Source organism: Toxorhynchites rutilus, chromosome 3, assembly GCF_029784135.1.
Source record: "Toxorhynchites rutilus septentrionalis strain SRP chromosome 3, ASM2978413v1, whole genome shotgun sequence".
NCBI lineage: Eukaryota > Metazoa > Arthropoda > Insecta > Diptera > Culicidae > Toxorhynchites > Toxorhynchites rutilus.
The window spans coordinates 85,229,666-85,243,806 of NC_073746.1; the positions used below are offsets into that span (position 1 = coordinate 85,229,666).

The 14,141-nt window shown below is 37.4% G+C and overlaps 1 protein-coding gene and 1 pseudogene across 1 annotated transcript in view; both read right to left on the bottom strand.

Annotated features, from left to right (window-relative positions):
* LOC129780437 (toll-like receptor 3) overlaps nt 1–14,141 on the bottom strand; it is an 841,421-nt gene that overhangs the window by 574,976 nt on the left and 252,304 nt on the right. Inside the window, exon 2 of the mRNA XM_055788712.1 lies at nt 9,910–9,958. The gene's annotated coding sequence lies outside the window, so the exon portion shown is untranslated. The remainder of the gene's footprint in view (nt 1–9,909; nt 9,959–14,141) is intronic.
* The window catches only part of LOC129773290 (cytochrome c oxidase subunit 2-like), a 193,058-nt pseudogene that overhangs the window by 176,831 nt on the left and 2,086 nt on the right, over nt 1–14,141 (bottom strand).

The following is a 14,141-nucleotide window of genomic DNA, read 5'->3' on the forward strand; positions in this document are numbered from 1 at the left end:
AATTGACAGTGAAGCATGGCCAACGTGATCTATACACTCTTATCTGATTATAAGCGAAAGCTGAAGATATAATTCCTAAAAATTAAATTTCTACAGCGTTTTTTCCGTGATGCAATTTGATGTGACACACCCTTTAATGGTTGTTTATTCAGCTCATAACATATAACAGAATAATATGAAATAAGTTTTATTCACTGATATTCTTGATGAAACTATATTCCGTAGAAAATCGTCCAATAAATGAGTTATCCATTTTATGGTTCAGAAAGTATTTTCAGAAATATAATAAAATATAAGAACGGTTCCGATTTCGATGAACTTTACTTTCTATTTCATTATTTGAACTTATCGAATTGAGATTACTGTTCCAGTAAATGTAGAATACAACACCATAGAAATGTCCGCCAAGTGACCGCTTGCCCGACTCAATCTTTTTGATGTAAATTCAAGATGATTCCCATATCTTAGTTCGCAATGTAGCCCAGTGTTCAGAATTTTTGGAAGGAACGTTTATGTCTCTTGCAGGGAACTGTGCTTTGGATTTTTTAATGTTCGAATTGCCTGCTACATTTTCGAAGAAAAGTCCCAAATCCCGTATAAACTTTCTAAATAATCTCTTAGATACGGGAATACGGAAAGGAAAGGAGAAGACATATTAATTGTAACTACACTAGTTTTTATGAAAAAATCTTTGAAGTCTCTCACATCATTTTAAAATTTCGTTATTACAATTTTCCGTTTTACTTCATTTACTTCTCAATTTGCCTTTTTGCCGCTCTGCGTATTTCGTTGTTTCAGGTGAATGGTATTTGCTTAAATGTTACAGAACCTATTAAAATATACTTTATAGCTTTGGATGAATAGAATGCGTAGAAAAAAGTAAATAAATTTTTGGTCCCTCAGAGACTAGAAAACAAACTGAATTGAGAATTTATGAAAAATTTTCAGATTCAAATTATATTTCCAAGGTATTCAATTGTCATTTCGTTATTCGCCTGATTACGCCAGTAAAATTCTCATTTTTAACGTCTTCTTATTGGATGGTACTAACGTTCCCAATGAAACTTTTGCCATCTCAACGTAGACTTTACCTGCGTCACTTTTAAAAGTAGTTCTTAGTTGAGATTTCTATGCCGAATAACACGCGTAGAATGTATTCTGAAGTGGCAAGCTCTATAATACGCATGGCCTGAGTGCTAGTCGGAAGAAATTTGTTTGACGAAAAATCCCCCGGTAAGAACGCGAATCGAATCCGAACCCTAAGCATGATAATGTGAGGCGCTAACTACTCGGCCACACACCCAAACCAGCGTTGGCAGAAAAGATGCCATTTCCTGGTCATGAGAGTCAAATGCGCAAATAATGAGCTATTTTGAAGCTTAACATGGTTTGTATGTATGCGAGCAGACATCTCTTTCTGTTTTCTTTTCTCTTTTCATTTAGGATTGTGCAAAAAAAATGTCCATACGGCTTCAATGGGGATCGAACCAAGGCCGGCTGAAATGCGAAGTTACTTTACACGACCACGCTATGCATATAGCTGCCAGCGTTATTATAAAGGAGCGTGATAATATTACACCTCATCATAAAATGAAGTTGGAAGGTGTTTTCTAAGCCGATAAAGAAGAACATGAACGAGAATATATCTTTCTCTGTCTGGGCCGTGTATTTGGCAAACTATACGAAAAGCATTCATTCAAATGTGTCTCCTGTTTCGCTCCCTCAGATTGGGTCTAGCATATATATTAAACAAATGATATACATGTATTGGGGAGTAGAACATTTTATGTTATCTTTCAGCTCATTTAATGTAATAAATCGGGATGCCAGAAAATGTGCTAAAAATTAACTTTGGGTGTATGTAGAGTTTTTCAAGCTAGCACTGTAGATGTAAGAACATTGAGAAAATACAAAACTTTTGGTGTAGATAAAATGAAGAAATTTTGCATAATGAAAATAAAAATGACTTTTGTTCCTTTGATTGTTCTGTGGCCCACCAGCGAAAATTTCTTTTTACTATTTATGCCTTCATCGCTAAGCAAATACTATCCTTCTCAACAGAAGAAATTACCACAACGATCGATAAATTACAAAGATTTTTACGGGTTAAGTTCATTGAAATTGTCACTGCTAGAAATTGATAATTGAAAAAGGAAGTAGGGTGTTTGAAGAAACCTTAACTATGAAATATGACACAGCATGCGGTTGATAGATTGGAAGCTCACAGCTACAAACTTGTAACCACTGCTGAGCAAGCAAAATGATCGTGTAGGGGAAAAGCGGTTAAAATGAACACCCTAAGGAATTTTCCCATTTACTGCGTCCAAATACTGCTACAATTTCCGTTCTTCGGAGAATATTATAGCTTAACTAACTGTTGTTCAAGATATCAAACGTTTTTTATTATAAAAAACAAAAATAGTACATTTTTCATTAAAAGAAAATAAGATGTAAAATCGAGCATTTTCTTATCGTGCGATTAAAATGATCACATGGTGGTAGTAAAATGAACAATTACACATAGCATGCTAAATGGGATAGATTTATGTGTTGTTCCTTATCTAAATTTGTTTAAATCATTATTAAAATAGTAGGTACATGTATGAATCAAGCTGAGCTTATTCACCTACAGTAGTAATTAGAATTTACTCATATGTGCGAAAAAGTAGTAAGAAACACATAACGCTTCACATATTGAGGTTTGGTTTTGATCGAGGTGGCATATTTTTTCAGAGTCAAAGCAACAAAAGGAACCCCTCGAAAAGCAACATTTAATGAGGTAGATCAGCTTTGAAAACATGACATTGTTAGTCGTTATCCAGTGGTGACTCATTTTGCCCCAAACAACAAAGTAATTTCGAATGCGAATTAATCACTGAAACCAAACTAAACATCTATTTACCTCTCATTGAATATGTGAACAGTTGTCCAAACTGATGATTTGTCGAAGGTATCGGGTCGAATAATTTAAATTTCACGGGAAATTTCTTAAATATGATGCGCACAAAATTACATCAAAATGGCTACCGTGAGAGAAATTTCTGTTTTATTTATTATTTTTTACATTTGACAGTTTCATGCTTAACACCACGCAGGGTGTCTTAAACAGCTTCAAATGTTCTAAGAATAGGATAATGAAGAAGTATCAATTTGTTTATAGTTAAATTATCGAAGGCTCATTTTACCAACCCTGTTCATTTTAACCTCATTTTCCCTATATGGAGCATGTCATTGTAACATTCCAGCTGATAAAAGAGGAGTGGAACGACATGGTAATTGAAAATGAACAATGGCACTACACCTAAAATAAATATTTAGCATGTTTTATGACATGAGGATGTCATAAATGTCATGGATGTCATTACTTTAAATGAGCTTAGAAGTATAATTGAAAGAGCCACCAGGGTATGGCCCTACACACACTGAAACATCATTTACTCGAGCGAGAGACGAGTTTGTGTACAAATATATGCAATGGCAATACAAGAGCAATATAAAAAAGCAAAATAGGAGACACTTTTCCGATTACAAAGTAGACTCGATTATATACAGTCTCCAATTTTTTCACTGTAGATAATCGAACAAAAAATTTGTGTTTGATATACATATATTTTTTTGTTTTTTTTCCCTCTGAAATTATTGCACATCTCATGTTTACGTAGTTCTCGAACCGCGAAAGTTCATTCACCTGTAGTATCTGAAATGACGATTTTCCCAGGCTTCTCAGTTTAAAAATACGTTATAGGGAAACATATTCCGGTCTGCACAACGACAAACAAGTACAAAAGTACTCAACACCAAAAAAATGCTGCCGACTTGTATGTATTTGCAAAGCGAATTCCCCCAGGCACATTGATTTAGAAGTTCGTGTTAGGGAAACACAGCTCGGTGGGAACAAAAATACCCCCGACTTGCATGTATATTTGCAAAGCGGATTTCCACAGGTACAACGATTTTGAAGTCTGTGTTGGGGAAACCGTAAATCGGGATAATCAAAACTTGGCAGTTAGAGCGTTTAAATGACGCTAGACATTTTACAGTTATTCAATTGTTCATCTCATGAAAAATAATATTTTATCAATTGTAATAGACGCGTAGAAATATTTCCTATCAATTGATGCAAACATCTTTCCGATCTGTTAAGAAATGTTCGAGTTATAAGCATTCGAAATACGGGTAGAGTTAGCACACAAATCGGTTGAACAAATGTATGGAAAAAAAGAAAGTTCTTCCAGTTTTCATGAATTTAAACCGTTTAGAGATTAACGAATTGTAATGTGCATATCAAACAAATCTTAGAGAATTTCCGATTCGATTGGTATGCAAATCATGAGAATTCGTTCACAGTGACAACAGTTATTAACGTTAACTTTATTTCATAAAAACGTGACCTGTTTTCTGATTTGGCACCCCTGCTGAAAGACGTAGTTCTACGTCAAAAAAAACCGAACGAATTAGGTTGCAGACCCAATACTATGTCTTTTTATTCATTTTTTGTTCTTGGTTCGCGTGTCCTGAACTATTTTGTCAACCTACTTCCAATCGACGCCATGCATCACCCGCTGATTAATCATGACTGAGATGGATTTTCAAGCTGGAACCAATATTTATAGATGGTTGTGATTTCAATAGTTTACTTTTGAAGCAGTTAGGTCAATATGTATTTAACATCCTAGCATCAGTCTCACACTTTTTATTTTTTCGAAACAAATGATCGTCGCATCGCTTCGTTCGGCTGGAAAAGAGATATTAACGCTCTAAATCTTAAGGTGCGTCCACATTATGCCGAATGATGCCGATCGGCCTGTACCAGGCGGCATATTCGGTTCGTTATGTAGTGTGGACGCCCCATCGGGTTCACGAAGCCGAAGCGCCATCGGATGCACGAAGCCGTCACGAACACACGAAGCACAATGTCGTCAACGCTAATTTGATTCGTTTTGTTTTGGTTCGACTTTCTCGAACCGGACCCACTTGTTTCGGGTTGGGTTCGGTTTGATTCGAGTCGGTTTTCGGCACGTCGGCAAGCTCGGGTGGTACGTCCACATTTAGTCGGCTTTACCGGGCGGCCAAGGCCGATTGGCGTAATGTGGACGCGTCTTTACACCTCAATTATAACGCCGTCGTTTTCATAATTTCAAATTTATGCCGCAGTACAGAAGACGTAGACCTACATTGAAACGTGACGTAACTAATCCAATATGTTCCCGAAAGACGTAATCCTACTACAATATAGCCTACGAACTCTTCTTCGCAGTCATAGATCATTGCATGTGGAGAACAAGCGCTGTGGTAGAATGCCATGAAATATTGAAATTTTAGCTATTTAAGATTCCATATAAATTTTTGGCCTTTTGATATTTTTAAACGGTTTTATTTAGCTTGCCCTGTAACATGTTTGTATGTCTGTATGTTTGTATGTTTGTAACATGTTAGTCTGTAGCGCTGTCCCACATTAATAGATATTTGCTCCCTTTGTGTTGATCGATTGATCTGAAATTTGGAACACACGTTTATCTCGGCAGTCACTATAAAACTGAGTATTTCATGATCTTGAAAAAAATCCAAGATGGCAGCCGCTACAAAATGGCGGATTACAAATTTTCTCAAAACTTCATCAATGTGGGTTTTTCGTAAACCCCATCAGTATGGATATCAAATAAAAGGGTTTGATTAGTAGACACTTAGTGAACACATTTATTTATGAAAAATGCAAATTCAAAATAGCCGCCATCACAAAATGGTGTCATATATATTTTTTTCAAAATCCCTTCAATATGAGTATCGAATGAAAAGGCTTTATTAGTAGAGCATAGTTTTTTGTAAAAATGCAAATCCAAAATGGCGGCCGCTACAAAATGGTGCATTACATATTTCCTCAGAACCCCAATAATATGGGTATCAAAAAAAAGAGCTTGATTAATAGATCACATTTATTCATAAAAAAGTGTAAATCTAAAATGGCTGCTACCATGGCGCAATATATATATTTAAAAAAAATGGGGTTTTTCCTAAACACCATCAATATGAGTATCAAATGAAAGGGCTTGACTAGTAGAACATAGTTATTTATAAAAAATTCAAATCCAAAATGACCACCACTACAAAAAGGTGAAACGGTGAATATTTTTTCTTCAATACCCCATCAATTTGGGTATCAAATGAAAGTGCTATTAGAACGTAGTAGATCATGAAAAATCCAAATCCAAGATGTCCGCAGTCCCAAAGTAACCAATTATTTTTTTTCAAAAAAATGGTTTCATTCAGGTTGACCTGTTTGTATGTATATTTGAATGTCTGTAGAGTAGGTACTATGTATTTTTTCAATTCCCTCAATGTCGGTATTAAAAGAAACGATTTGACTAATAGAATACAGTGCATCATAAAAATATTCTGAGGAAAAATAGGTATTGAATAAAAAAAAATCATAAAACGTTGAATGATTTTATTAGAGAAATAGGCAATGATACAAATAATGTACTAAAAACTTGAAAATAAAATAAGTGAAAAAAACTTTTTAAGTTAAACGGTTTCTTTGTGATTAAACATAATAATAATACAGATAATGTACTAAAAACTAGAAAATAATTGGGCAAGTAGCAGTTAGCAGTTATCATATCCATTCCTTCACTAATCAAGGACATTTATGAGACTAAAATAAAATCGTGGGGCACGTTGGATTGCCATTATCCGCATTTAATGGTTCCATCATATGCCCCGTGATTTTATTTTAGTCTCATCAATATCCTTGATTAATGAAGGAAGGGGTATAATAACTGCTAACTGCTACCCCCTAATATTTGCTTTGTGAGTAAAAATATTGTAAAATGCCACGTAAGGTCAATTCATGCATTGTGATAGATTATGTTCTTCTTTACAAGTAAATTTAATAATAGTTCTTTTTCGTTTGGTATAATGCCAAGGACAAAATACGTGAACGGAAGAATTATCAAACGATTATTTTATTTTACGTTTCCTTCTGAAGTCTGCATCTCCCAACTGTACGTACCTCTCGAAACGCGAATTTGCTTGATTTGATGAACTTCAGGGACTCAGTTTCGATTCTGACATGGATGTCGAACGCATATTGTTAAATTAATACGTGTATCGCAGAAAATGGTTATCAACATTTTGCCTAATCATCAAATGGTATGCGTAGAAATTCAATGAGCAGAAGATATGGAGGCATATTTATCAATGCAATCTTGAATAACCAAGCCAAAGCGTTGTGTTCGTACCCGCTCTTGTAATCCGTGTTAGGAAAACACTTTTCGGAGTGCAACTAAAACATGCGGATGCAGAAGTACCTCCGGCTTGCAAGAATCAACAACTTCAACTTCTACTATTTATACTATAGAGGTTCCTATGTTTAGGAGGGAAAGCGTGGTCAGGAGACATATTCCAGTTTGCACAAAGGCAAACGAGTACAAAAGTACTCGCAGTTTGCATTTATTTGCGAAGCCGATTTCCCAGATATCTTGGTTTAGAAGTCTGTGTTGGGGAAACACTTGTCAGTCGAAACAAAAATACCCCCGACCTGCATGTATTTGCAATGCCAATTTCCCTACGCTCTACGGATTTGAAGTCTGTGTTAGGGAAACACATTTCAGTCGGAACAAAAATACCCCCGACTTTCATGTATTTGCAATGCCGATTTCTCCAAGGCTGCTTGGTTTTGATGGCTGTGTTAGAGAAACCGTAAATCGGGCAATCGAAACGAGGCAGTTAGGGCGCTTAGATAACGCTCAACATTTTACAGTTGTTCAATTGTTTATCTAATGAAAAATAACATTTTATTAATTGCGATAGAAGCGTAGAAATATTCCCTATCAATTGATGCAAACATCTTCCGATTCAGTAAGAAATGTTCGAGTTATAAATATTCGGAATCTTTCATTTTTTCCTGCATATTCTGTGTTTAGGTTTTCATTTTACCCCCCATATACTCCGGTTAGACGTAGTCCCACGTCAAAATTGGAGGAATCAGGTAGCGAAAACAGGGATCAAAAGTGGCGTGCATCTGCTCATATATCTTGGCTGTTAGGCAATCAGGCAGTTTCAATTTCCGATTCATTGAATCATGAACGAAATAGGCACATTTCCCTCTTTTCCATTTTGAATAATCTGAGCTTTGTGTTGAAGAAATCCAAAGCTGTTGCTGAGCAATACGGTTTTGACCATCAATGACTTACGAATTTTCTACAGTACCACTGAAGATGATGCTGAAACGGAAGAAACGTGTGGTTCCAGCGAAGGTTCATAAAGGTTTGGAACAAATGAATCACACCAGCAAATCCGTTGTTTGGAGCGCCCAATAGCATCAAACTGTGAAATTAGGATATCAAATTTTACTTCTCCTCTTACTACCCCATGAACTATATTGTAACAATCGAAGGATTTTCTTCTAATTTTCCTTCAATCGATTGATCGTAAATCCATAGTTCAATGCTTTTGGGTCTCTAGTTTTATGATGGTCTCTATTCACAGAACCAGCTCGTAAAACTCTAATCTTTTCGACTGTAAATTTATGATGTTTAACCAACCATGATAGTAAATACACAATCACTGGAATCACCACCAAGTGATGAGGCTTTCATTTTTATTATTTACGTACGAGCGCGAACCCACAAACCCGCATACGCAAAACCACAGGACCTTCGCGGATCCATTTCTCCTGACGGACGCGAATTTTGTTTGAATTTCTCCGTTCGTCATCAATAAATTATCAGCTCAGCGTCGCACCACTATCAGCAGCGACCCAACAACAGCAGCAACAACAACAACGGCATCAGCGAAATCAGCACGTAATGACTAGGTGGCGTAACCACGAACGAATATAAAAAAAAACCAGGATCGCAAATGAAAGCCGCGTCGCTTTGCTTTGCGGGAAGGCATCCGCCGCCAGATTTAATGGCCCTGGGGCCCCGGATATTAAAGCTTATATGGGACATTATCTTGCAGCCGTTTTGGGTGCCGCTGCGGTTGCCGCATGGTGGCCTCGGTTGACACGCGCCTCTTGTTTATAAACACATTAATTTTGTTTTTACACCAAATGTCGTCGCGACGGGCAGAGCAGCAGAGCCATTCGGGATTCGCCAAATGACGGGGCTGCCTGCGAATGATTGAGATAAAAGCTGCTGAGTCAGAGAGCAAACAACGAATCGCAAAAATTATGAGTTTGCTAATTCGAGATAACGAGAATTATGATAGCGTATCCTGGCAGTTCCAAAGTTCCAGATGGATCGGGATGGAACTGTTGCAAGATGTTGCACGCTCGTGAGCATCTCCAAGAGCCGTGTTAGGAAGGTGCCTGGGATCCCCGGGGAAAGACCATTACCCAACACCTCCATAAAAAAAAGAAAGCCTTCATCCTTCATTTGTTTAGAGTATACACTTGGATTTATAAACAGTTTCTGGCGAGCGACCCAAAACACAGTCGTCAATAACGGTCGTCCGGGGTTTGCCCCTTTTGGATGTGCACCCGTCTTCGCTCCTGGGAATCCGAAAACCCTCATTTTCTTCATATTACCAGCCTACCATCCTTGGTTGGTGGTCCTCATAAACATTTCAGTGTGAAACGAGTGGCGGGATTACGAGTGCCGTTCTGGATCCAACAAATAAACGAGCGCACGTGAGCTTTCGATAGGGCGTTGAGATAAAAATGTTGACATCATTGGAGCAGACATGTGTGCGAAAGTGACGCTTCCCTTCCCCCGGTGCGTGTCGGCAGTTGGTGAAAATTGGTGTCTGCACAGGTATTTTCGGGCGCCATCTGCGAATCCGTATCCGTATATTCATTTGGGCCTTTGAGTGAAATCAGATGGATCCCGGGAACGGAGCGCGGATCGGCTAAACTGAATGAGTTTCCCCCGTTGAAACGGCTGTAATGGTTCCATCAATTTTACATACCTTTCACCGGTGAAGACGATTTCAATCATCATTCCGAAAGTGATCTGATCTGAAAACGAGAAAGGGAAGAAAATCGATGAGCGAATCGGGGAGTTGGATGAATAACTGCAATGTGGCATTCGGAATGGAATCTCACTCTCGATACGATACTAGCAATTGATCAAAATATTCATAGCATCAAAACGTTTCGGAAATGTTTGGTTTCGACACGACCTACTCTCAGGATAACAACATCCAATTTGTACCTCTGGTAGCCCGGTTCTCCCCCCATAATGCAATGCAATCAAACGTAACGAACGTCATGGAATCCACAAAAGCTTCAATTTCAGAAGGATAAATTCCATTATTATCACCGAATCCGAAATCGGGCCTGCCTTTGTGAACGAGCGGTACTGTGTCGAACTAGCTCGAATAATTGATGCAACGATGAACGGATGCTTGTCAACGGGGTTTTGTGGGAGTAAAAGAGGTGAAATAGGAAATTATTATCTCCCCATGTAAGGCATCCGAAAATAGCTCCCAACTGTGGAGTTTTTACTGAGCACTCCGAATAATGGTGCTCTAGGCTACCATCCTAATGACTTGCACCTCGGTGTATTAATTCCGGCCTCGAGTCTAGTTACGATTCGTTTATAGCGCAGCGAAAATATTATTAACAATTTTTTTATATACCGTGTTGTCTTAAATTCCGAACACTTATGCTTTGACGGCCACTAAACTCTGTGGTACTTTTTCGCGAAATTAATGTGGTTTTTGGATACAATAGAGCCTTTTCTTTCATCCAGCCACCATAAAATTAATTTACAAATTCATATTCATGGTGAAAAATTAAAAATATGTTTGATTACATTTGTCTCAAATTCCGAACACCCAAAATGCATTTTTTTTAAAAACATAACTTTTGAGCTACTAGACCAGAGATGGTCCAACGGTAGTCCGCGGTCTACCGGTCGCCCGCATAGGTATTCCTAGGCGCCCGTTAGATGGTCTAGGATACTTTCACCTCCAAATGCAATGGAATGAATATCCCTCATCCTTCTTTTTTTTCATTTTATAAAGTGTTTATGCTAACCTTAATAAAACAAATTAGTTGCAATGGTAGATATTTCTTCATTAAAGCTGCGGTTTTATATTTTCTTTCAGATTGTTAGTTCTTTAATATTAACACATCCAGTTGTCCGACCACTTGTAATTAAGTAAAGAATTGTCACTAGGAATAACTTTAATAATTTGTCAAATGACCAATTGAAAATGTTGGAAACATCCGGCATAAGGATTCGAAAACCAATAAAAACTAAATTTTCGAAGAAAACTTCGCTTTTGAAGATTGCGAGTTTCGATGATGTATTGTTATTTGAATTTTAAAAGTGAATTTTAAGTAATTAATCAGTAATTAAGTAGTAGTAATTAAGAATTCATTGTGCAGATTATTTTTCTCAAGAGATATAGTCATGAATAAAATAACAGTGATGAATGAGAAATTCTAAAATTAAATATTGGGCACTTTTATGTAATTCTAGTTGAACAGAATTTTACTTGTTAGCTTTATTTTACTGTTATAGATACAGTCGGGTGAAAGCTATTGACATAATTTTCACTGTCACCCAAGTGAATGGGATGGTGTAAATATAAATTGTATCAACTTGTTTTGTAATGACCAAACCTACAAATCTGCTTACAAACTGCTGTTTCTCAGGCGGTTTTTGATGAGATCAATCGTTAGAAAGCGGAACAAATTTTGTGAGAAAATGCGAAAAATGTTTTTGAGTATATTTAATAAAGCTTTAGCTAAAAAGGGGCGCTTGAAACCATTTCTCAAATCCATCGAAAAATGGATGAGCATTCAGCGATAGTATCTAGATTTTTTCAATTTGTATCCCTAATATATTCCCGAAAGACGAAATCGTATTTAAAAAAAGGGACTCCTATGGGAACGCTATCTTCCGCACTCGAACGGTCAAAATCAATGTTCACTGAAAAACAAATTTACAAAAAGATTTCTACGATATATCGAAAAGATCGATTTTCACGATTTTTTGAAGTACAAAGAATTGATCCAAAAAATCGGAAATCGGAGAGGAAAAGATCGATCTTCTGAATATCGATGCAAGATCGGCCAATTCTAGTTCAAACTTCGTTTTGTTGTCTAGTACTAAATTCATTTTCTAACGACTTTTTGATACAGTCAGCGTTGGTAGACCGCAGCCTAACATTTAAACAATTAGTCGCCCGTAGTGCCCAAAAGTTTGGCCACCACTGTACTAGACCGATTAAGATGATCGATATATCAAATCAAAGCGAATTAGCTATTCTTCTTGGTAAATTTAAACAATTTACTACATTTCATCCTTTGACAAGAATTTTGTAGGTATCATAGTTTTTAGATTATAAATTTTTGTAAAAAAATAGGAAAAAAATGTCTTTTTCCAAAAAGTAGTCTAATTCTTTTTCGAATATGTATGCAAAGTTGCTTAAATGACCCATATCTTTGCACCCACACTGCTATCTGAGATGGTGCTGCCAACTCCTAAGACTCCTAAGGCATGAAATTCGTCATATGGAATGTCTTTTTAGAAGGATGTTTTAGTGGTGAAAGAAGACTCATAGTTTTGTGGAATCAGCTAGATGGTTGAGTCATGATTCATTCTTCCATCGCGAAACAATACGACGAGCACGAGAATCATAAGCAAACATCGAAAGAGTTATAAAGGATGGATTTGAAATTGCTAACAAAATCGCACCACGATAACATTCACAACGTGACACACTATCATGTCTCCAAAGTAATATTGACCGTTCACTGACAGGACCAAGCCTGATTAATACTGAGACGACACTAGTCAATGGAGGAGTCGATTCCGGACCAGATGTCGCCTGATTAATTCTAAGAGTTGTCAACACTATATTAAAATACATTTGTGCATAATGTACCCGTGGTGAATATGCTGAAATTAGTTTTTATGCCAAAGCATAACAGAAAAATAAAAGTTGTTGAAAAATATGCAATATTTTTGCAGTATATCAACCAACTGAAAATTCACTATTCATTAATATATGGTACGAAAACATATGTTAGGGAAACTTGACATCTCGATAGTTTCGACATCCCTGTTGTTCACGCCTGGTCGAGGAAAAGGTAAAAAGAAGAGAAAGAAGCCAGTTGTCATGTCTTATCTTAGGGTTGATACAGGATTTTTCAATAAGAGCGCTGCAAAAGTTTTTTTTTAAATGGAACAAAAACGGTTTTGGATATCAATGAAATTCTTTATTCATGTGAAAGTACATTTGATGCCATTATGTATGGAACTCGATTTCTTTTGTATGACCACCACGGGCACGCTTGCAGATGTCCAGACGCTGAACCCAATTTTCGACGTTTTTCAAGCATAAATCGGCCGATACTGCTGCAATTTCACGTTCGATATTCGTACGAAGCTCATCAAGCGTCGCTGGCTTGTTGGCATAGACCACAGACTTGACATAGCCCCACCGGAAATAGTATAACGACTTCAAATCGCACGACCGAGGCGGCCAATTGACTGGGCCATTTCGTGGGATAACACGCTCACCAAACTTGGTTTTCAATAAATCGACTGTTAAATTCCCTGTGTGGCTTGTGGCGCCGTCCTGTTGAAACCACATATTGTCCAAGTCCATACTATCCAATTCGAGCCAAAAATATTCGGTTATCATTGAGCGGCAGCGATTCCCATTCACAGTAACGTGCCGGTCTTGATCATCACGGAAGAAGTACGGCCCAATGACGCCGCCGGACCATAAACCGCACCGAACGGTTTTTTTTTCGGGATGCAATGGTGACTCATGGAGTACGTGTGGATTGCTGCCTGACCAACAACGCATATTTTGCTCCATGACAGAAATTTGTGTTTTATTTGTATGGTAGCCTCCCCTTAGAAAGGAGGGATGAGTTTCGAACCACCATACTGCCGTAATCTCGCAAAGTGACACAAGCGCCAACATTGACATTTTACTTTTTTTGTTATAGATCGATAAAGAATACCAAATCCTTCCAAACAACTGTGAAAATTTACAGAAATGTGATAAAATGACCCCGTGAAAGCTTGAAAACGGAGTGGCGCAAGCGCCATTTCCACTGTGATGGGGCGAAAGTGCCATTTTCCCTATGTTGTGACGTAGTTTGATAATGATGCGATGTGATTTTTTGATCTGTTCTGATAGAGTACGATGAACGAGCAGGGACAGCATATTTC